Genomic DNA, 22,637 nt, shown 5'->3' with positions numbered 1-22,637 from the left:
GAAGTCTTGGGTAGGGTAGAAGGAGCACCTGGTGTCCAGAAAACTGCAACTTTGATGTATCATTCATAAGAAGCTTATTAAAACTTTAATCATGTACATTAAGCCTACGCATTTTGTGGAAATGGGCTCCCCCTTTTTCAGGGCTATTACTGCGTGCTATTGGATGGGAATGGATCCCAAAATTTTACATTGCTTACAAGGTTTCAGAAAACAGAATGGCCAGGGATGCAGAGGCAGCCAACATTTTTTAATAAACTTCTTATGAACCATACACCAAAGTTGCAGTTTTCTGGAGGTCTGGCAGGTATATGGTGGAGCAGAACATTCCGTAGTTGAACATCTGTGGCCTGCACACACACTTTTTTCTATCTCAGAGAAAATCCATGCAGGTTTGTGTATCCTCCCCAAAGAACACTTTGGTTTTTGGTTTCCTGATCACTGGTATCCGGTTACATTTTTACTGGAGGCTGAAGGCTTCTTTACAGGAATCTAACACTGTAATTACACAATGTGCAGGTTTACAAGAACCTCTACCCGACACCTAATCAAACATCTGTATGGCTGCTTACATTGTTCTGTCTCATGGCTCTGCTATTGAACACTGTTGCTTTTCAAGAGTTCTATAAAGTCCTTATCAGAGACAGGAATGTGTAACATAACACTGCATCGCATTCTGGGAAGTCTAGATTTTGGTAAAGGAGTTGGAAAAGTTAAGCTAAACTCATGTTACTACACTAGGGGTGCACCTTTAGGAAGGGTTCAGTCATGAAGCTAAGCTTAGTGTTTTTGGAGTGTTTTTGTATGCGCGTTTGTCCACACATCTTTTGGGCAATTTCAGACTTGAGCATTTTTATTTTAGCCAATGGAAAGCTAGGAAAATTTGGCGCTCCCGTTGAAATCCATAGGGACCAAGAACGCCCAATTCTACCCCAAGGAACCTCTTGTACCTTTTTGAGTGTCAAGTTTCAAGCAACTAAGTGTACAGCACCATTGAATATGATAAGAATTAGGGATAGACCGATTATCGGCAAGGCCGATATGCACTTTCCCAAATATATCGGTATCGGCCCCGAAACTGGCCAATATTGCCGATATTTTTGTGACATCATTCTGCCTTCTTAGGCCGCCTCCCTCGCCTTGGACAGCCTCTTCTGGAGTAGGGACTAGTCTCGCAGGAGTGTATCACAGCCATACACTGACCCACAGCAGCCCATTGCCAGCCAGCCACCCACATCCACAGGCCCTGTACCAGCCAGCCAGCCACAGGCACTGTACCAGCAAACCAGCCAGCCACCCACAGGCCTTGTATCAGCCAGCCACAGGCACTGTACCAGCCACCCACAGCCCCTGTGCCAGCCACCCACCCAGCAAAGGGTGCCAGACAGCAAGCCACCCACAGACAGGGTGCCAGACAGCCAGCCAGCCATCCACAGGCCCTGTACCAGCCAGCCACAGGCACTGTACTAGCCAGCTGCCCACAGGCCCTGTGCCAGCCACCCACCTACCACAGGGTGCCAGCCAGCCAGCCACCCACCACAGGGTGCCAGGCAACCAGCAACCCACCACAGGGTGCCAGCCAGCCAGCCACCACAGTGTGCCAGCAAGCCAGCCATTAAGCATTAAACAAAAAGGAACATGTTCAGTACCAGATTTGTGTCAAAAATTGTCTTTATTTTTCAAAACTTTAAATGTACAAAATATCGGCCAATACCGATACGTTGTGACCAAAATATCGGTATCGGCATCGACCCTGAAAAAAACATATCCGTCTATCCCTAATAAGAATCTTGATGTTGATTATTGAAGTGCTTTGGGAAATGTGCTTTAAAACGCTTAGGTTTGAATGGACCCTAGAGCTCCTACAGGCGATGGCATCACTGGCATGGTGTCATGGCATCATTGTCGGATGAAACACTGTTGTCTTCTGTTGTCCTAAGTGAATTGGGAACCTTCATACATACTTTTATATACAAGAGAGCTTTCACAGGCTCAAGGGACCCCAAGCAACCTCTGGAGAAACCCTAGGGTTTTATGGAACCCTAGTTGAGAAAGGCTGCTATATGGGCAAACGTTTGTGAACACCTCTCCATCACACCGACATGAGCTTGTTTAACATTGTATTCCACAACCATGGACATTAATATGAAGTTTCATCCCTTCCCCTTTCTGGTTATAACAGCCTCCCTGCTTCTGCAAAGCCTTTCCACAGGATTGTGGGGATTTGTGTCCAATCAGCCAAAAGATCATTTGTGAGGTCAGGTACTGATGTTGGATAAGAAGACCTGGCTCGCTATCACTATTAAATCTTTTCATGGCTTTAACATTGGCCTGGGAACTTGAGCACAACCACCAACTACAACCAGTCAATCACCAAAAGTCAACCAACAAAAGACTTTTTAGCGATGTGCTGAAGACATAATTGCCAGTTTTGGGTGGACAGAAAACTAAGCCTCATTAGTCATTCTCTAATGTTCTAAAATATGTATGAAAAAATTACTGAGGTCTACACAGAATGGGAACTGTTTGGCATTTATTCCAACACACTATTCCCATTCCTGTAGAAATGGCTGTGCATATAAGTGGGTGCTGAAGTGACCGTCTAGCTGGAGCCGTGTCAAGTCAGAACAAGAGAATGTCACCAATACACCAAGGATCTTCAGAATAGATCCAAAGCTTTCATCAGTGATCACATCGTTACAGCAGATTGCAATGTTTTGGAGCCACGCAGAACCCCTTCATCAGGTCGCGTGCTTGACGAAGGGGTCCTGTGTGGCTCTGAAACTTTACAATCTGCTGTAACAATGTGATCTCTGATTATAACTTTGGACCCATTCTGGAGATCCTTGGTGTGGTGGTGACATTTTTTTGCTCTGTTTGCCAATTATGTCATTTTCCTGCCTATTTTTTTATGTTATCGGCAAATTTTAAATATTTTTGATTTGCTTGACTTCATCCTAGTTTTGTCAGAATATAAATTTTTTACCCAAGAAAGCTAAAGGAATTGTTTTAAAATTAGCGTACCTTCAATTTTGATGGTTTTTAAGTGGTCGTCGCTTTCTGACTTGGTCAGAAGTACAATCTCTACATCTGTGAAGGGTCTAATATCGAGAATTTTTTGGTGTCCTAAAATTGTCATAATTTCCGAGTGGTGAATTATATTTGATGGGTAGTGTGAGACCTACAAAATCCCTTTTAGCCAAACACCTTTTATAGCCTTTTAGTAGCAATAAACCCATCTTTATTTCTTGTGTGAGAAGGTCAAGGTTCCATTATATTTAGGAAAGGAAACGGACTACTGCTGAGCAACGTTTCCTATTCCAGTCTCCATCAAGGTAACACAGGTGTCCCACATCTTCTGGAATACAGGAAAGCTCTCCATCTCAGACACCTATCTTATAGAAATGTAGGGATGGAGTTCGTAGCTTCTCTTAGCTTCTCTTAGCTTCGTAGCTTCTCTTCTCATCTCTTCTCATATCTTTCTCATGGCTCAGGAACAGTCCCGCTGGGCTGGCAGAAGACAAGGAAGTCCATGCACAGTTCATCTCACATCAGCTTTGGAGAAGAAACTGAAAGTGTCTACGAATCCCGATACCTTTTTTAAACCCATCTGCCAATCCTAAGAAAATTTCAGATATAAATTCATACCAGGAATCGAAAAAAAAAAAAGCCTAAAGTAATTGTAAAATAAGATATACATCTAAATGAAAAGCATTTATAATTTTTGAGTTTGGTAGGATGGCCCAACACAGCTCTGTCATTCATTTCTATGCAGCATGAAGACTTGCCTGCACACTGGACCATAGTTGCCGGAGGAAAATATATGAAAGTGAAAGCACCACCAAAAGTCGAGTAGGCATGGCATCTGAGATCTGAAGACACCTCAAAGAAGCTCTCAAGGCAGAAGGTTTTTCACATTAATGCATTCTATGAGAAGTCCAACCCCCCCCCCCAAAATAAAAATTAAAAATCAGCAGCTATAAATACTGTAGCTGTTGACATTTTCTATTAGGACACTTACCTGTCCAGGCATCCAGCAGGGTCCTCACCCGAGCCGATTCTTCAATCAGCTCTCATGTGCTGGCGCTGCCATCTTGGCTAAGGCAAGCCAGCAGTGAAGCCGTGTGTCTTCGCTGCTGGTTCCCTACTGTGCATGTGCAAACTGCGCTGCTCTTTGTGAATTGGCTGGCTGCGGGGGGAGGGGGGGGCTTACTTCAAGCTCACTTTGCCATGGTGAACTGAGCTGGAAGTAGGAGCGGGTACCTCCTGTCAAAACCAGGTACCTACTCCCCCCCCCCAAAAGTTCATCACCCCCTGATCTCTCTATGTTATGTTATCTGTCCATGTACACTGAGATGTTTTTTAGTCATTAAGCCTCGGTTCACACTAGGGCGACCTGTGAGGCGACCTGGTCGCCTCACAGGTCGCCCCAGGTCGCCTCCCATAGGGAAGCTACGGACCCGTTCTCATAGGAGCGACACAAGTCGCTCCGACCTAGAAAAAGGGTCCGGAGCTTCTTTGGGGCGACCAGGAGGCGACCGCCATAGACTTCAATGTTATGAAGTCCGTGGTGGCCGCTCCGAGGTCATGGCGCGCTGCTCGCACCGCGATCTCGGAGGTCGCCCCTGAAAGTAGCATCGGGCTAGTGTGAACCGGCGCTTAGAGGCAGTTGAGTTTAGTGGCATTTTTTTGAAAGCAAAAAAATGCGTACAGACAGAAGTTTATTGGCATTTGAAATGCCAAACACTTGTAACAGCGTGCAAACGAGGTAAAAACGCGCATCAACGCAGCATGTAAACGCGGCAAAACAGACATTTTTAACCGTCGGTTACTAGCTGTCAAGTTCCAACGTTCAGGAGAGGTTTTCGAACGTCCCGTGTACATGAAGTCTAAGCATTGTAACCCTTTGGTTCTATGAGCAGTTAGCCTTCAAAAGTGTTCAGTGTCCCCTGTTGTCTTCCACAGTGCAGTGCAGTCCTGGCACCATACATAGGTACTAAATGACTTCTAACAGAGTCACGAGTCTTAGGGAACCTATGAGTTACGATCCTATACTATGCATATAGTCAAAAATATAAGCTGCTTCCTCTTTTGATCTACATTAATTAACTGGAATCTTTATTCCCTTGTTTAAAATGTAACCCAAGGTAATTTGGTGTACAGGTAAGTGATTGGAGCATTGGACTTTGTAGTATACACTATGAATGCCTAAGCTGCATTTCTAGACTTTAAAGGAAAATATAATTCTCCGACTTTTTGGATTTGACTTTCACTTTTTTCCATGCTTTATTCATAAATCCAGCTGCAAAGTAGGCGACAAACAGCGCACACTGACCTCGGATAATAACGTTTTATTATAACACACAATACACCACTTGATAATTGCACTCACATTAATCCTCTCAAAGACAGGCACATCTGCAGTAGCCTTCTCCTCCTCTCCCTCCTGGGTGGCCTCCGGTCTGTCCTGCAGCCTGCTGTCTGCACAGAACACCGCACCAGCCTGCTGTTCCGTCCGCTTCCTACTCCTGTCTCCCCGCCGAGTGTGTGCGTGCAGACTGCAGTGCGCCTGCGCACCGGTCCGCCGTCTGTCACAGCTGCACTTGCGTGCCTAAGCCTCGGTCGAGGCTGCGCTCGGTAGTACACGGATGTGTGAAGGGTATAGAGGGATACAGCTCCGCAGTGTGGTTGCTATGACTACGCGTTTCGGAGGCAGAGCCTCCTTCTTCAGGTCCTTGCTAACCTTTCTTCCCTTTTATGTGGGTCGCTTTTAAGTGACACGGATCCATCGGGACCAGTAAAGGTACTTTACAATACTCGCACTATGGAGAGCTTTCTTCCCTTTTATGTGGGTCACTTTTAAGTGACACGGATCCATCGGGACCAGTAAAGGTACTTTACAATATTCGCACTATGGGAAGCCTTCTTCCCTTTTATGTGGGTCATTTTTAAGTGGCACGGATCCATCGGGACCAGTAAAGGTACTTTATAATATTCGCACTATGGAAAGCCTTCTTCCCTTTTATGTGGGTCACTTTTAAGTGACACGGATCCATCGGGACCAGTAAAGGTACTTTACAATACTCGCACTATGGAGAGCTTTCTTCCCTTTTATGTGGGTCACTTTTAAGTGACACGGATCCATCGGGACCAGTAAAGGTACTTTACAATATTCGCACTATGGAAAGCCTTCTTCCCTTTTATGTGGGTCATTTTTAAGTGACACGGATCCATCGAAACCAGTAAAGGTACTTTACAATACTTGCACTATGGAAAGCTTTCTTCCCTTTTATGTGGGTCACTTTTAAGTGACACGGATCCATCGGGACCAGTAAAGGTGAAGGAATCCAGCCATCCCAGCATCCTTTGGGAACACCTAAAGCTACAATTGGCCGAGCTAATTGCAAGGTCGCATACCTAAAGGTGAGATACCCACCTGAAGGGGGAAATCACAGGAATTGAGGTGACACAATGGTTTTCCAATATCAGGAAATCCTTAGCACTGGTGACTGGGATCGCCCCGATCACTTCAGGATCACTACCTTGCACTATTTTACGGACACGATCAACCCAGTACTAAGTTCAACTATAAAGACTTCTTATGGCATGATTTAATTGCATGTGGAATTAAATATTATTATTTTTTAAATATTATTCTTTTTTTTTTTCCATTTATTTATTTATTTTTCCATTCAATACATTTTTTTATTAAATTTCAAGAGTACAAAAAACAGTAGTACAACAACAAAAACAAAGTGTAATACCAAAACGAACAGTTTCCAATGTCATGTAAGCCAACATTATTCTTTATTTATTATTTTATCACTTTGTGAGGACACTCATATCAGCACTAATATAACACATAAATTATTAATTATTTTGTGATTGTTTTATGCACAATAATTCTATTGTATATTTATGTACTATGATTTTTTTTTTCTGTGATATCACTACAGTCGCATAAAAAGAAATAACGGATTTTATTATTTTAACAATTACACAACAAAATTGGACTATTATTATTATTATTATGGATTTCTATAGCGCCAGCAATTTACACAGCGCTTTACAATATTAGAGGGAGACAGTACATATACAATACAATAAAATACAAGAGGATTTAGAGGGCCCTGCTCAGAAGAGCTTAAAATCTTCGTCTTTGATATAATAATTGCACATTTTTTTTCACATACGGTACTAAGTATTTAATAATTTAATTATTAGTGATTTCTCTAAATTTGCGCAGCCCATCACATTCTTAATACCTCATTAGTCACACACTCAACTTCAGGGGAGGGACCAGTGCTAGCCGCATTATTCATCAAATCCATAGTTAGCTCGCAGAACACCTTATTATTATTGATTTTTTTATTTTTAAATAAATCATATGACTAACTTTTTTTAACTTTAAGATGTTAAAAAATGTTAGTCATATTATCATTTATTTAAAAATAAATCATTTTATGAATTGCTTTCTTATTGGTCAAAACTTGCCCCTGCATCCCTTATGGACTGGCCACCACTGGTTTACTAACTGTATACTAAGGGGGTAATTGGTTTGCAGAGTGGGGGGGGGGGGCAGTAAAGGTAGGAGTCATAGGACAAGTAGGATAAATAGGGATGCAGACCACCTTTTTGATTGGCTAATAAATGATTCCTACTCTGCCGAATAGGATTTTTCACCTTGTCCAAGGTAAGCCAATCAACTTGTAATTCTGAAAATAATTAGGTTATTGTGAGTATTGTTGGCTTCCTATTCCCCCAGTGATGGCATACTTGCACAGAGAGATGTTTTTTGTTGTCGTTTTGGCGAGGGAATACCATTCTATTTCTAGAGCCGGCTCCAGTAAATTTAGTGTTGCCTGCTCATGTCTGAACATGAATTCCCATTGGATTCAGTTATATCTTTTTTTGTTTGTGGTAACATAGTATTTAAAGGACCTCTTTTATGATAAGCAGTTTGTTGTGTATTTTTGCATGAACAATATCCATTGTCTTTTAAATATAAAATTAAAAAATGAGGGGGGAGGGGGATCCAATGCTGCTTTAAAAAATAGTCAGTTTAAAATAGAAATTAAAAGTAAAAAATGTTTGGAAAATGTTAAAAAAAAAAACATTATAAATACATTTTTCCTTTTTATAATAGGTGATCACATATCATCTGTTCTCAGTTGCAAAAGGGCTGGGGGAGGAGAATCAGCAGCACACTGATCTTCCCAGCGAATGACTGTGCAGGAGGGGGAGTTGTCAGGGGAAGTCTGATCATTGGAGGAGAGGAGGCTGAGTTTCCAGCACAGCTAGGGAACTAAATACGGTGTGCTGTTATGCTTAGTGTGATCAGTTTTTAAGCAGAGGAACTGGCAGGAACAACAGGGATTTCACATAAAGGAAGCAATACAAAGAGAGCAGGAGACATTCTCATACAAGTACATGGTACAGTAGGTACATACCAGGAATAGGAAGTTTTGGGTTTACAAACTCTTTAAAGGAGGACCTAGATTACCATACACTGGAACTTGTGAACAAATGGCCTGAAAATACAAAAATATATAATTTATTGGTACAAAGTGGGACCAGTGGGAGGAATAGTGCTCCATCACTGGTGTCAGTGGGAGGAATAGTGCTCCATCATTGGTGTCAGTGGGAGGAATAGTGCCCCATCATTGGGGTCAGTGGGGGGAATAGTGCCCCATCATTAATGTCAGTGGGAGGAATCATGCCTTATCATTGATGTTAATGGGAGGAATAGTGCCCCATCATTGGTGTCAGTGGGAGGAATAATGCCCCATCATTGGTGTCAGTGAGAGGAATAGTGGCCCATCATTGGTGTCAGTGGGAGGAATAGTGCCTCATCATTGGTGTCAGTGGGAGGAATAGTGCCCCATCATTGGTGTCAGTGGGAGGAATAGTGCCCCATCATTGGTGTTAGTGGGAGGAATAGTGCCCCATCATTGGTGTCAGTGGGAGGAATAGTGCCCCATCATTGGTGTTAGTGGGAGGAATAGTGCCCCATCATTGGTGTCAGTGGGAGTAATAATGCCTTATCATTAATGTTAATGGGAGGAATAGTGTCCCATCATTGGTAATGAGAAGAATAGTGCCCCATCATTTTTGCCAATGGATCATTTTTGCCAATGGGAGGGATAGTGCCCCCCCATTGGTACCAGTGGGCGAAATAGTGCCCTATTGTTGATGCCAGTGGGAGGAAAAATGCTCCATCATTGGTGCCAATGGGAGGAATAGTACTTCATCATTGATGTTAATGGGAAGAATAGTACCCCATCATTTTTGCCAATGAGAAGAATAGTGCCCCATCATTGGTGTTAATAGGAAGAATAGTGCCCTATAATTTTTGCCAATGGGAGAAATAGTGCCCTATTGTTCCTGCCAGTGGGAGGAATAATGACTCTTCGTTCTGTGCCCCATCATTGGTGCCAATAGGAAGAATAGTGCCCCATCATTGGTGCCAATAGGAAGAATAGTGCCCCATGATTGGTGTTAATAGGAAGAATAGTGCCCCATAATTTTTGCCAATGAGAAGAATAGTGCCCCATCACTGGTGTTAATAGGAATAATAGTGCCCCATCATTTTTTGCCAATGAGAGGAATAGTGCCCCGTTGTTCGTGCCAGAGGGAGGAATAATGCCTCATTGTTGTTTTAGTGGAAGGAATAGTGCCCCATCATTGGTATCAGTGGGAGAAATAATGCCCTATCATCAATTATAACTGGAGGAATAGTGCCCCATCATTGGTATCAGTGGGAGGGATAGCGCCCCATTGTCGGTGCCAATAGGAAGAATATTGCCCCATCATTGGTATCAGTGGGAGGAATATTGCCCCATCATTGGTATCAGTGGGAGGAATAATGCCCCATTGCTGTTGTCAGTGGAAGAAATGGTGCCTTATTCTTTGTGTCAGTGGGAGGAATAGCACCCTAAGGGCAATTAAAGGGCCACAGTTTGGAGACCACTGCTCTAAGGAACAGTTTTTTCAGAAATACCTTCTTTACCCAATTTATTTATCTTAATATATAGTAGACCTGGGGGTTTTTATATGATGAGATTTACCTTTAATCATAGACATCAAAGAGACTAAAAATTCAGGAACTCCTTTAGGCAAAATTTTGTAATGTGAAATAAATAGAAGCATTGAATTGTGAAATTTAGAGTTGAATCACACTTGGTGCACTGCCAGTATACGATATGAATGTATACAGTATATACTGTTTGCACAGAGCTGATTCCAGTCATCTGAACCCAGTAAACCTGTCAATCACCTGCATGATCCCATATTTATGCCATCGCGTCAGAAAAGTAGACGTTGAGCTTATCTATAGGCCAATAAACAGATGTTCTTAGGTTTCCATGGAGAGAGCAATCATAACATATCGGCAATTCAAAACTCACTGTTCAACCATTTTGCCGCATATCTGTTGGAAGCATTTTTTTTTTCCGTCACTAATAGTATCAAAGGTGAATCATGCCCTTGAAATCTTAGTCATTATATTAAGTAGTTCACATCGCCCAGCAGGAAGAGAGACAGAAGTCGCTTCAACAAGCCTCGCAGGACTTGTGAATAGCTGAGATTTATTTTCATTTTTGAGGCTAGATTTAACCAGCCAGGCCCAACATTTTGGAGACAAGCATGGTCTTCTTGATGGGTTTTCAGATCCTTCAAGACATGGTCCAGAAGGAAAGATGAAGAGGACTAAGACCTGGAATCTCCAAGAGGACAAGTCCTACGTCTTACCCGGAGAAGGCCACCTGAAGAAAATCACGGCTCTCGGCTATTACCCCATCGCTACCACCAGCGACAATGTGGAAATGGTGGTGGCGGCCGGTCTGGTGGCGGCCAGAATCCAGTTGTTTAGTTCCCAAACTTCTGCCAAAAGGAAAACCGAGAGCATCGTACAAAAAGAAAACCTGCCAAACAGTCCTCCAAAGAAGGATTCTTCAAAGGAAAAAGCAGCAGACAAGAACTTTATTTTGCAGACTTCTGCCAAGAGGAAAACTGCGAATGGCGTACAAAAAGAAAACCTGCCAAACGATCCTCCAAAGAAGGACTTTTCAAAGGAAAAAGCAGCAGACAATAACTTTAGTACGCAGACTTCTGCCAAGAGAAAGACCGTGAGCATCGCACTAAACGAAGACCTGCCAAGCGATCCTCCAAAGAAGGATTCTTCAGCGGAAAATTCAAAAGACAAGAACAGCGAGGTATAGAAAAATAGGTCAGCGTGTCTGTAATCTGCCTTTTAATGACTGTTTTCTATGAGATCATGCTCAGCTATTTAAATAATCTCTTAATAGTCCGACTTGTCATTAAGCTGGCTACAAGGGAAACTTATGTATACAATATGTGTCAAATATAAGGAGGGGCAAAGGTCAGGCGTGTCAGCGGGAGAGCTCTACGCCCCAATTTTTTTTTTTTCGTCATTTGAAGAATGTCTAAAGGCAACATTTTTTTTTTAAAGTTTTGGATACAGTAATGAATCATTAAAACTCCTATTATTCTCCTTCACTTTCTTTCCTGGTGAGCAAACAAGAAAAGGCCTTCAGGGTGAGGGGGAAATCGCCTCTTAGACAGTTGCCCCCAGTGGAAGATTCCCTTATTCTTCATGTTCTGGTGACAACATGTAGCATTTCAGATACATTATGACCTTCATTTCTGGTGACTAGAGATGTGCATGACGAAAAAAATAGTTTCGCCATATTCGTTATGTTAGAATGATTTGATTTCGGATATTTGATTCGCTTTTGTATATCCTGTTCCGAATCGTATTTGTATTTTCAGAAGTTATTTCAGAAGATTGGGATTCATTCCTTATGTTTCAAGTGCGACTTGATGCGACTTGCTGCCAACTTTGATGTTATGCTACTTTGGCTTTGGCCAATCATAACCATACAGAGTGTGACACATATTATTAAACTTACCCTCTGAAGTCGCAAACAAATGAAATGAATGAATACCAATGACTTAAATGTTTTCGTTATAATTTATTTTGGATTTGTTGAAATTCATTACTATTGTGATTTGGACATTGAGACAGTGGTGGCTGGTGCTCCATGGGAGGACCCCCCCCCCCCCTCCGGATCACAGCAGCTCGCACACCATACCACCACCCCGTCGCCGGCTCACTCACCCTGGACTGACGTGGAGGGCAGGCAGCGGTGGTGGCGGCCTCCCCCGGCAGTGGCCTCTTCCCCTGCGTCTCCTCACTCCTCCTCCTTGGCCAATAGCATGGCCTCTCCTTTTGACCAATCGGGAAACGGGTCTCAGAACCCACTTCCTGATTGTCTGGGAGGAGAATCAGTGTGATAATAGCGAATATTCATTCGCTATTGTCACACAACTGGGTGGGTTCAGCACCCCGAGCCCACCCTTTTTTGAAGCCTATTGGAGCCTCTGGCTCTAATCACGTGCTTCAAAAAAAAAAAAAAACATTGGAATCAATGCGTCCGGCACCCTGCATGTAGATTAGGGGGCCGGACGCATGGATAGGGGGACGGCTTTAATGGACGGGCCGCCCCTGCATTGGGATCCAAATCTCCGACTAAGGAAAAATTCTGAATCCGAATTTTAATTTGTAGCGAAATAGATCGCACATGTCTACTGGTTACTGTTATCACCAGGCAAACAGGGCCAATCTACCCAGTGGCGGCACAGATAACAGACAAAACCGGAGAGGCGTGGTAATAATTCTACATACTTTCCAAATTGGGAAAAAAATGGTTTTCTGGAAAATAAATTTCTAAAAGGTTGCGCTTGGCCTAAAAATGTGAGTTTAACAGAAACTGCTGCATTTGAAAAATTCCTTGAAGAATGAGGAAATAATTTACATGTATATATATCCGTAAGATGCGCTGTTTCGGGTTCAAACATGATCTAATAAATTTGTGGCAATAAATGCAAAAATAAAATATGAACCTAATCTCAATAAAAACAATAAATCATCATAAAAAAATATATTAATCAGCAATATATAATATAATAGGCATACTTCCCAACTTTTGGAGATGGGAACGAGGGACACCTATTAGCAAAAATATGCAGGTATAGGACACACCCACTGCCACGCCTCCTTAAAGGGGAATTATACAAAAAAAAATTATTACTTAAACCCACAAGTGCTTTTTTTTACCACTACTATTCCTTTATATTGGCTTTTAAAATCTACAAATGCAGCAATTTAGAAATTGGATGGAAGGTTTAGCGCTGGGAGACACTTTATGAAAGATAAAAAGTGCATTTTATATACAGCTATATAGATCAGACCAAAACGAGGGACAAAGGTGGAGGAAAGAAGGACAGGGGGACATTGTTCCAAATCAGGGACAGTCCCTCAAAATCTGGGACAGTTGGGAGCTATAAATATGGAAAATATGTGTAGTAGAGATGAAGAACGAGTTGACCGCTCAATGGAGAAAGTGGTTAGACTTAAAAAAAAAAAACTACATATGTTTGATACAAACTATTTTTTGTAACTTTTTCTTGTTTGAAAATGTTTCAATAAAAATATTGTAAAAAACAAAAAAACAAAAACAAAAAAAAAATCAGAGAGTATATACAAATATGGGAGAACTAGGGAAATTAGCAGGATCATTCACTTGCTTTTCTACACATAATACAGCCGGTGCAGGCGCATTGACTTCTGGGAGCGATGCATACTAGCTCATTATGTCTTTGTCCTGCATGGGTTTGTTTTTTTTTTCTCGAGGATAAAACCACTTTAAAGAAGACAGTTAGGGTTGTGTGAGAATGCAGATGCATTGGGGTTGATTTAGGGCTCTTTCACACGGAGCGGACCGCATTGCGATCCGCTCCGGCACTTTTTTTTCTTTTTCACGGAGCGGATGACACTTGTGTCATCTGCTCCGTATGTCCACATATAATCCCATCCGTTTGTGGACATAATGTAAGTATATGGGATTGCGGATGTCAGCGGATGACACAGCTGACATCCGATTTTGCTTCCTTTCCGTTTTTTGAACGGAGGAAAAATAGGGTTCTGTTCCGTTCCAAAAAACCAGAACAGAACTGAAAGGAAGAAAATCGGATGTCAGCGGATGGTATTCTGCTGACATCCGCAATGCCATTGACTTACATTATGTCCGTAAATCATTCGCAAAAAAATAGGATGATTTGCGGACATACGGAGCGCCCGTGTGAAAGGGCCCTTACTAAAACTGGAGCGTGCAAAATCAGGTGCAGCTGTGCATAGAAACCAATCAGCTTCCATTTTTTTTTTTTCAAAGCTTATTTGAACAAGCTGAAGTTAGCAGCGGATTGGCTACTATGCACAGCCACCCCAGATTTTGCACTCTCTAGTTTTAGTAAATCAACCCCATTGTCTTGATTGGGAAATTAATGGAAAAGGGCTGGAGGGTTAATATCTCTGATTTGACTAGGTATGTATGCGGGGAAGCCTGTAACTTCTTATTTCTGTCACCATACTGCGATGACTCAGCCTGTGAGCAGATGATGATCAGATAAGTTGATAACTTATCAGCCAATGTTTGGCAGCACTATTATCTCAAGGTCTGAGGCAGTCACCAGGCCATCATCCGTGTTTTGTATGTAAAAGACACTATACAGGAAGGAGTACTTAAAAATATTATATAAAAATTAACATCATTTATTTCACATGTATTAAAAAGTATAGATGCCAACATGAATCTTCTCATACATTGCACATATTCCCAAAACTTATGAATTGTGGTTGTAAGGTAAGTACTATACAATTGGTTCCTCAGTTTTGCAGCACTTCTGAGTTCTAGTTACCTCTAGGTGCCCAAACTTATGATCTGCCGAAAAAGGGTCTCTACAAAGAGAATAGTTAATACTTACATTGCCCAAAATGCTCTTATAAGGACAAGCCCTAAAGGGTTCGGGTTAACTCCAACCCTAAAGAATCTTCGGAATACAACACTTCAGAAAGTCTTGGATTTCTAGTTCCTTGCTGTAGTCATTGGTTTGATCTACCAGCCCTCACTTCACTACTTTGTCCTATAGACATGCAGAGGTTGACAAGGGGAACCACATTGCGGGGCAGGAGACCAGAAATCCAACAATCCTGGATAGAGGTCAGAAATGGAAGCACCTGGAAAACCGGCACTAATGACCACACTTGGGCCCTGTGTTGTTAACAATACATGCTGGGACAGACCACCAATTGATGGAAACCCTATCTTGGCAACTGGCCAAGATTTGTGGTTCTAGCCATGCTGTGCCCTGTAGTTCTAGCCATGCTGTGCCCTCTAGTTCTAGCCATGCTGGGCTCTCTAGTTCTGGCCATTCTGGGCTTTGTAGTGCTGACCATGCTGAGCCCCTTTGTTCTAGCCATGCATGGCTCTGTAGATCTAACCAAGCAATCTTGGCAACTGATCGTCACCTGTGGCGACAAAGGTCCTGGAGTTCTGCGCTTTGTGGTTCTAGCCATGCTGTGCCCTGTAGTTCTAGCCATGCTGGGCTCTCTAGTTCTGGCCATTTTGGGCTCTGTAGTGCTGACCATGCTGAGCTCTTTTGTTCTAGCCATGCTTGGCTCTGCAGGTCTGACCATACCTGGATCTGTGGTTCTGGCCTTGTCTGAGTCTTTAATTATGGCCATGCTGGGCTCTGTAGTGCTGCCCATGGTGGGCTGTGTAGTGCTGCCCATGCCAGAATATGTAGTGCTGCCATGCTTGACTCTGTAGTCCTGACTTTGCTGGACCCTGTTGTGCTGGTCATTCTGGGCTATGTAGTTTTGACCATGCTGGGCTCTGTTGTGCTGGCCATACCATGCTTTGTATTTCTGGCCATTCCAGGTCCTGTATTTCTGACCATGATGGTCTCTTGCGTTCTGGCCATGCTAGGCTTTGTAGTTCTGACCATGCAGAGCTCTGTAGTGTTACAACAGGTGACAGCTCCCACGCTGCATTGTAAGATAAAACATAATAAAGTTTATTGGCCTACATCTGCTCTAATCAGGTAACAGGCACTTGTAATCATTAAACAAGCGAGTTTATCACAAACTGAATTTACAGGCAATAAAAGTTCACATCTGTACCATGTATATATTATATAGACTCATCTGTATCTATTCATTTTTATTTTTCCCACTCTCTTTTCACTCAACTTGTTGTTTTTGAAGAGAAGAGCCCCTGTCCAGTATGCATTCGGTTGGAATGAATTCTGCTTTGAAGGACAATTGTACTTAAAGTTGTTCTTTAATGATGGCAGCCCCACCTTCCCCGTTGAGTGTATCCCACCTAGTCTTCTACTCCTCTTCATCCTCGATCCAATTGATCTCACTTCTGAAAACACCCTTGGTGGGCCTATTCACTCCTATGGAGGGAGCCGTACTTTGAAGGACCGCTAGAGGTTGCTATAAGTATGGCTTACCCAATGGAATGAATAGGCTGATGAGGACCTGAGGAGGACATTTTCAGGAGCAAGGCTGCGTGGCACCTGGGGCAGTCACACAGTGAAGATTGCTGGATCGAGGGTGAAGGTCTTGATAGGACCAGGGGTGCTGCATTCAATAAAAGACAACTTTTACCAAAGGTACAGTTGTCCTGTAAATGTTCTCCATAACCCTCTGTGTTACCTTCAGCTCAGCCCAGGAGATGCCCAGGTTTGCTTTTAGATGATCTGGCTCTGGCGGCAGGTTCCCTTTACTACTGGAAATACGAGGATTTAAGCCTTTCTGTCTTTGTTAATGCATTGCAAGCAGGACTGTAAGAATACCTAAATGCTAACATGTTGAGTATAGGTCGGAGATAGCCCAATTGCCTTGTAATGACTTTTACAAGGTCTGAAAGGCCAGAGGTTATCTGTTAGGCCAATAATGGTTAATATATTAGCAAATATTTGGTGCATATCCAGAATCGTGTTTGCTATTAGTGTTACATAAGTTCTAATCAATTCATTGTATACATGGATAAAAGTAACGTTAAATTGCACTGACTGTACAATATTGTAGTCTGAAGATCTCCCAACAAATGTTGGGCCTCATGGGCTCATTTACACTTGTTTCGACTTTACCACACATTTAAGCACCTACTGCTTCAATATGCCTTTTTGTAATGTGGTTTCGATGGTTCAGTGATGGTTCTGTGAAGCTGAAGCTGCATGTGTTGATTTCCATTTGTTTTAAAGGGGCCTAGTAGAACCCCAGCTCATTAGTACCCTCAATTAGCAGACCCCCCCAGCTCATTAGTACCCCCAATCAGCAGACCCCCAGCTCATAAGTACCACCAATCAGCAGAACCCCAGCTCATTAGTATCCCCATTCAGCAGATCTGCATCTTATTAGTACCCTCGTTTAGCAAAACCCCAGCTCATTAGTTTCCCCATTCAGCAGATCTGCAGCTTATTAGTACCCTTGTTCAGAAGATCCCCTGTTCAGTAGTACCCCCAGCTCTGCTGATGCCCCATTCAATAGTACCTCCAGCTTTGCTGATCCTCTGCTCAGTAGTACCCCCAGCTCTGCTGATGCCCCATTCAATAGTACCTCCAGCTTTGCTGATCCCCTGCTCAGTAGTATACCCCCCCCTTCAGTAGTGACTCCCAGCTCAGCTCATCCTCCACTCAGGAGTAACCCCTAGCTCTGCTAATCATCTGGTTTTCTGATCCTCCTCTTGCTCGGGTCCTTACTCACCTCCTGCTATGTGGCTCCCATGCTGTGCACCATGTGTGACATCTGCTAGTTCCTCCTGCTCTGGTTCCCAAACTCTGCTGATCCTCTGCCACTCAGTCCTCACTGTCCAGTCCCATTCACCTTTCGCTATAGCGTTCCCATGTTACACACCACGTGCGCCCCCCTGCTAGTTGCTCTGCTCCAGTCTGGACCCCACAAATCTTTCTGCTGCGCTACGCTGCACACCAGATGTGACGTCTACAGCAGACAGATAGAATAGTTTTAGAATGGGGCTGGGAGTAGGCTTTACCATAGTTACAGTGCATTGCGAAAGTATTCGGCATCCTTGAACTTTTCGACCTTTTGCCACATTTCAGGCTTCAAACATAAAGATATAAAACTTTAATTTTTTGTGAAGAATCAACAACAAGTGGGACACAATCATGAAGTGGAACGAAATTTATTGGATATTTCAAACATTTTAACAAATAAAAAACTGAAAAATTGGGCGTGCAAAATTATTCAGCCCCTTTACTTTCAGTGCAGCAAACTCTCTCCAGAAGATCAGTGAGGATCTCTGAATGATCCAATGTTGACCTAAATGACTAATGATGATAAATAGAATCCACCTGTGTGTAATCAAGTCTCCGTATGAATGCACCTGCACTGTGATAGTCTCAGAGGTCCGTTCAAAGCGCAGAGAGCATCATGAAGAACAAGGAACACACCAGGCAGGTCCGAGATACTGTTGTGGAGAAGTTTAAAGCTGGATTTGGATACAAAAAGATTTCCCAAGATTTAAGCATCCCAAGGAGCACTGTGCAAGCGATAATATTGAAATGGAAGGAGTATCCGACCACTGCAAATCTACGAAGACCTGGCCGTCCCTCTAAATTTTCAGCTCATACAAGGAGAAGACTGATCAGAGATGCAGCCAAGAGGCCCATGATCACTCTGGATGAACTGCAGAGATCTACAGCTGAGGTGGGAGACTCTGTCCATAGGACAACAATCAGTCGTACACTGCACAAATCTGGCCTTTATGGAAGAGTGGCAAGAAGAAAGCCATTTCTTAAAGATATCCATAAAAAGTGTCGTTTAAAGTTTGCCACAAGCCACCTGGGAGACACCAAACATGTGGAAGAAGGTGCTCTGGTCAGATGAAACCAAAATCAAACTTTTTGGCAACAATGCAAAACGTTATTGTTTGGCGTAAAAGCAACACAGCTCATCACCCTGAACACACCATCCCCACTGTCAAACATGGTGGTGGCAGCATCATGGTTTGGGCCTGCTTTTCTTCAGCAGGGACAGGGAAGATGGTTAAAATTGATGGGAAGATGGATGGAGCCAAATACAGGACCATTCTGGAAGAAAACCTGATGGAGTCTGCAAAAGACCTGAGACTGGGACGGAGATTTGTCTTCCAACAAGACAATGATCCAAAACATAAAGCAAAGTCTACAATGGAATGGTTCACAAATAAACATATCCAGGTGTTAGAATGGCCAAGTCAAAGTCCAGACCTGAATCCAATCGAGAATCTGTGGAAAGAACTGAAAACTGCTGTTCACAAATGCTCTCCATCCAACCTCACTGAGCTCGAGCTGTTTTGCAAGGAGGAATGGGCAAAAATGTCAGTCTCTTGATGTGCAAAACTGATAGAGACATACCCCAAGCGACTTACAGCTGTAATCACAGCAAAAGGTGGCGCTACAAAGTATTAACTTAAGGGGGCTGAATAATTTTGCACGCCCAATTTTTCAGTTTTTTATTTGTTAAAAAAGTTTGAAATATCCAATAAATTTCGTTCCACTTCATGATTGTGTCCCACTTGTTGTTGATTCTTCACAAAAAATTACAGTTTTATATCTTTATGTTTGAAGCCTGAAATGTGGCAAAAGATTGAAAAGTTCAAGGGGGCTGATTACTTTTCGAAATGCACTGTAGCTAATGACTGGAATTACACATTAAGTGTAGCTCTAGCCAACTCAGTAGATTATTTCAAAAAAGGTCTGGATGTGCTTCTAAATGCACAAAACACAACAGACTTTTAATATTTATAACCAGGGCTTTTTTTCTCAGAAAAAATGTACAGGAACTCAACCACGTTTTCTTTGGGGACCAGGATGGAATTGTTACAAAAAATTGGATCACATTTTATTGGGATTAAAGCGGAGTTCCAGCCACCTGTGCTAAAAATAAATGTCAGCAACTACAAAAAGTGTAGCTGCTGACTTTTAAAAAACAGCCACTCACCTGTCCCAGGATCCAGCGGTGAGCTCACCTCAGTCTCACCCACTGTCTTTGGTCCCCGTCACCGGCATCTTCACTATGGGCACCCGGCTGTGACAGCTTCACAGCCGGGTGCCCATTGCGCATGCATGAGTCGCGCTGCGCAACGTGAGTGGTGGATGCAGTCTTCTCGGACTTGTCAGTGCCCCAGAAGGCTGCGAGGGGGAGGGAGGAAGGAGAAGTTTACTTGCGGCACTTGGAACGGAAATGGGAAGCTGCTAGCTGTCAAGATTGGGTACTCGCTCCCCCCGCTCCTCAAAAGTGCCAATTGTTTAAGAGGAGCGGGGAACAAGTCCTTAAAGCGGAGCTTCCCCTTTTGGGTGGAGCTCCGCTTTAAGGCAGTTTTTTGCCTCTCTTTGTAGGTTTAGGGTTCTGAGGATGCAGGGTTTTACATTTTGTCTCCTGGTTGATCTGGCATTTCCCAGCCAGTCTAACGATATAACTATCCCTTTAATACAGTATTAGGCAGTATCTGTGCTGTAAACCGGGGGTCCTGTATGAAGAACTAGCCCTGGGGTAAAAAGGAATTAATTGCATGACACCGCCCAACTAAAATAAGCTTTGGGGTCGTGATGGAAATAAGACAATTAGATACCTTCTGCCTCAAGACGTCTCCACAATGCTTCACATTTGCAGGTTAATAGAGGCTGTGTACACAAGGAGCTGTAAATGTGACTGCTAGAGTTTAGGAAGAGGGATCTAATTTATGCAGCAGCCATCAATGTAAGTTTATGAAGCAGAGACAGTCCTGTATCTGACCTGGAGGAGATGGCTCCAGGACTGGGATCCCTTCACAGACATGTTGCAAGCCCCTGTTACTTTTCTTAGTGTGTTCCAGGTTGGCCTTGTGGTCTGTTTCTAACTCTGTATCTCACCACCATGTTAAGCACACAGAATGGGAGTCTTGGCTCTTACACCTGTTGATTGAAATGGAAATCAAACCTGTCCGACTAGAACTCTGGAAGGAATGACGAACTGGTGTTCTGTCTCAACGTGTCTCCCTTGACCAGCTTACAACATTTGAGGAAGAAGTCAACTGGCTTCCACTGCTGACTGGTCCCTCAAAAAATGCTTCCTGCATGGATGTTGCTTTAGGTCTCTGACTTCATTACTTTATTAATCACTGGGGGAGAGTTACTAATACTGGAGCACACCCAATCTGGTGCAACTCTGCACAGAAACCAGTCAGCTTCCGGGTTTTATTGTCAAAGCTTAAAGCAGTAGTAAACCACTGGCTTTTTTTTTTGTTTAACCTGCAAGGCAAAGTTATAATGTACTAGTATGCATCGCATACTAGCACATTATATGAAACTTACCTTAGAATAAAGCCCTCCAGCACTGCACTGTCACTGCTGAAGGCGCTTCCATCTTCGCACTTCCGGGTTCGCAAACTCTGGCTGTGTGAGTTGCCAGAGCCGCAATGATGTCACCCATTTATGGCACAGGACTCTGAAGGAACGACACGAGTATGCTGTTCTATCAAAACGCATGGGCCGGTGACGTCACCAGTAATCATCTCCTAAACGTACACCGTTTACAGTACCTATAGATATCCAAAAAATGTAAATATTACTTAAAAGTAAAAGCAATAAATCCCCTGCGCACAAAGTACTAAATGGTGAATAATAAATGTATCTAATTGCAGACAAGTCGCAGCTACTTAAAAGTTCAGCATATATAAAAATTACAACACTCAAATCCCAATTGGAATAGGAGAAAAAGTAATAGTAGCGCAGACAACAAAAATAGCATTAGCACACAAGTTTGTGAATAGTTCTTCAAATTAAATCCAAAGGACAAAATGCAGAAATTTTTTTTTGCAGAAAAACTTCCACATCAATTCTAAAGGGTAAGTAGTCTCTTGAGAACCCACAGCACCAAGAGACTACTTACCCTTTAGAATTGATGTGGAAGTTTTTCTGCAAAAAAAAATTTCTGCATTTTGTCCTTTGGATTTAATTTGAAGAACTATTCACAAACTTGTGTGCTAATGCTATTTTTGTTGTCTGCGCTGCTATTACTTTTTCTCCTATTCCAATTGGGATTTGATTGTTGTAATTTTTATATATAGTACCTATAGTTAAGCCTCTCTTTCGAGAGATGGTGTCCAAAGAATTTGCAATTCTAGCTTTTTGATGTATTGCAGATTTATCTAAGATTATTAACATAAACACCATTTTGTATATTAATTACCATTTGCAATGCTTTTTGTGTATCTTCCGGATGCAAACTTTTAAATAATAAAGAAAAAGCATACAGATCCAGAGTTTGACTGACTGTATACCTGTTCCAGGGCAGAGGCTTAGATCATATGAAAGCCTTTAGCTGGTATACACATAATATAATACAGCTCCTCCAAATTTCATATTCCTTGTTTATATTTCCAAATAATTACTTTTCTAATAGTTTACATATTTTGTAGAAATATTTTCATTCTTTCTTCCCTTTCTCACTCTTCTATTTTCTTTCTTTCTTCTCTTTCTTTCTCTTTCTTTCTTCCTTTCTTTCTCTTTCTTTCTTCCTTTCTTTCTCTTTCTTTCTTTCTTTCTTTCTTTCTTTCTTTCTTTCTTTCTTTCTTTCTTTCTTTCTTTCTTTCTTTCTTTCTTTCTTTCTTTCTTTCTTTCTTTCTTTCTTTCTTACCCTATTTCTAGTTTTCTCCTGCTTCCCTCTCTTTCATTCTCTTCTTTCCTATACAATGGATAAATAATAACTAATCAATGAGCAAAAATGG

General features: G+C 42.4%; 1 protein-coding gene across 2 annotated transcripts in view; it reads left to right on the top strand.

The window, feature by feature from the left end:
- The window catches only part of PLEKHG5 (pleckstrin homology and RhoGEF domain containing G5), a gene marked incomplete at its 3' end in the record, with an annotated part of 419,430 nt that overhangs the window by 331,373 nt on the left and 65,420 nt on the right, over positions 1 to 22,637 (top strand). The gene's annotated exons all lie outside the window — the stretch shown is intronic.

The sequence above is a fragment of the Pelophylax lessonae genome, assembly GCF_965119305.1.
Source record: "Pelophylax lessonae genome assembly, chromosome: 12".
In the NCBI taxonomy this organism is placed as follows: domain Eukaryota; kingdom Metazoa; phylum Chordata; class Amphibia; order Anura; family Ranidae; genus Pelophylax; species Pelophylax lessonae.
Note: the sequence above shows the minus strand (reverse complement) of the source record. Positions and strands in the feature narration are given on the sequence as shown.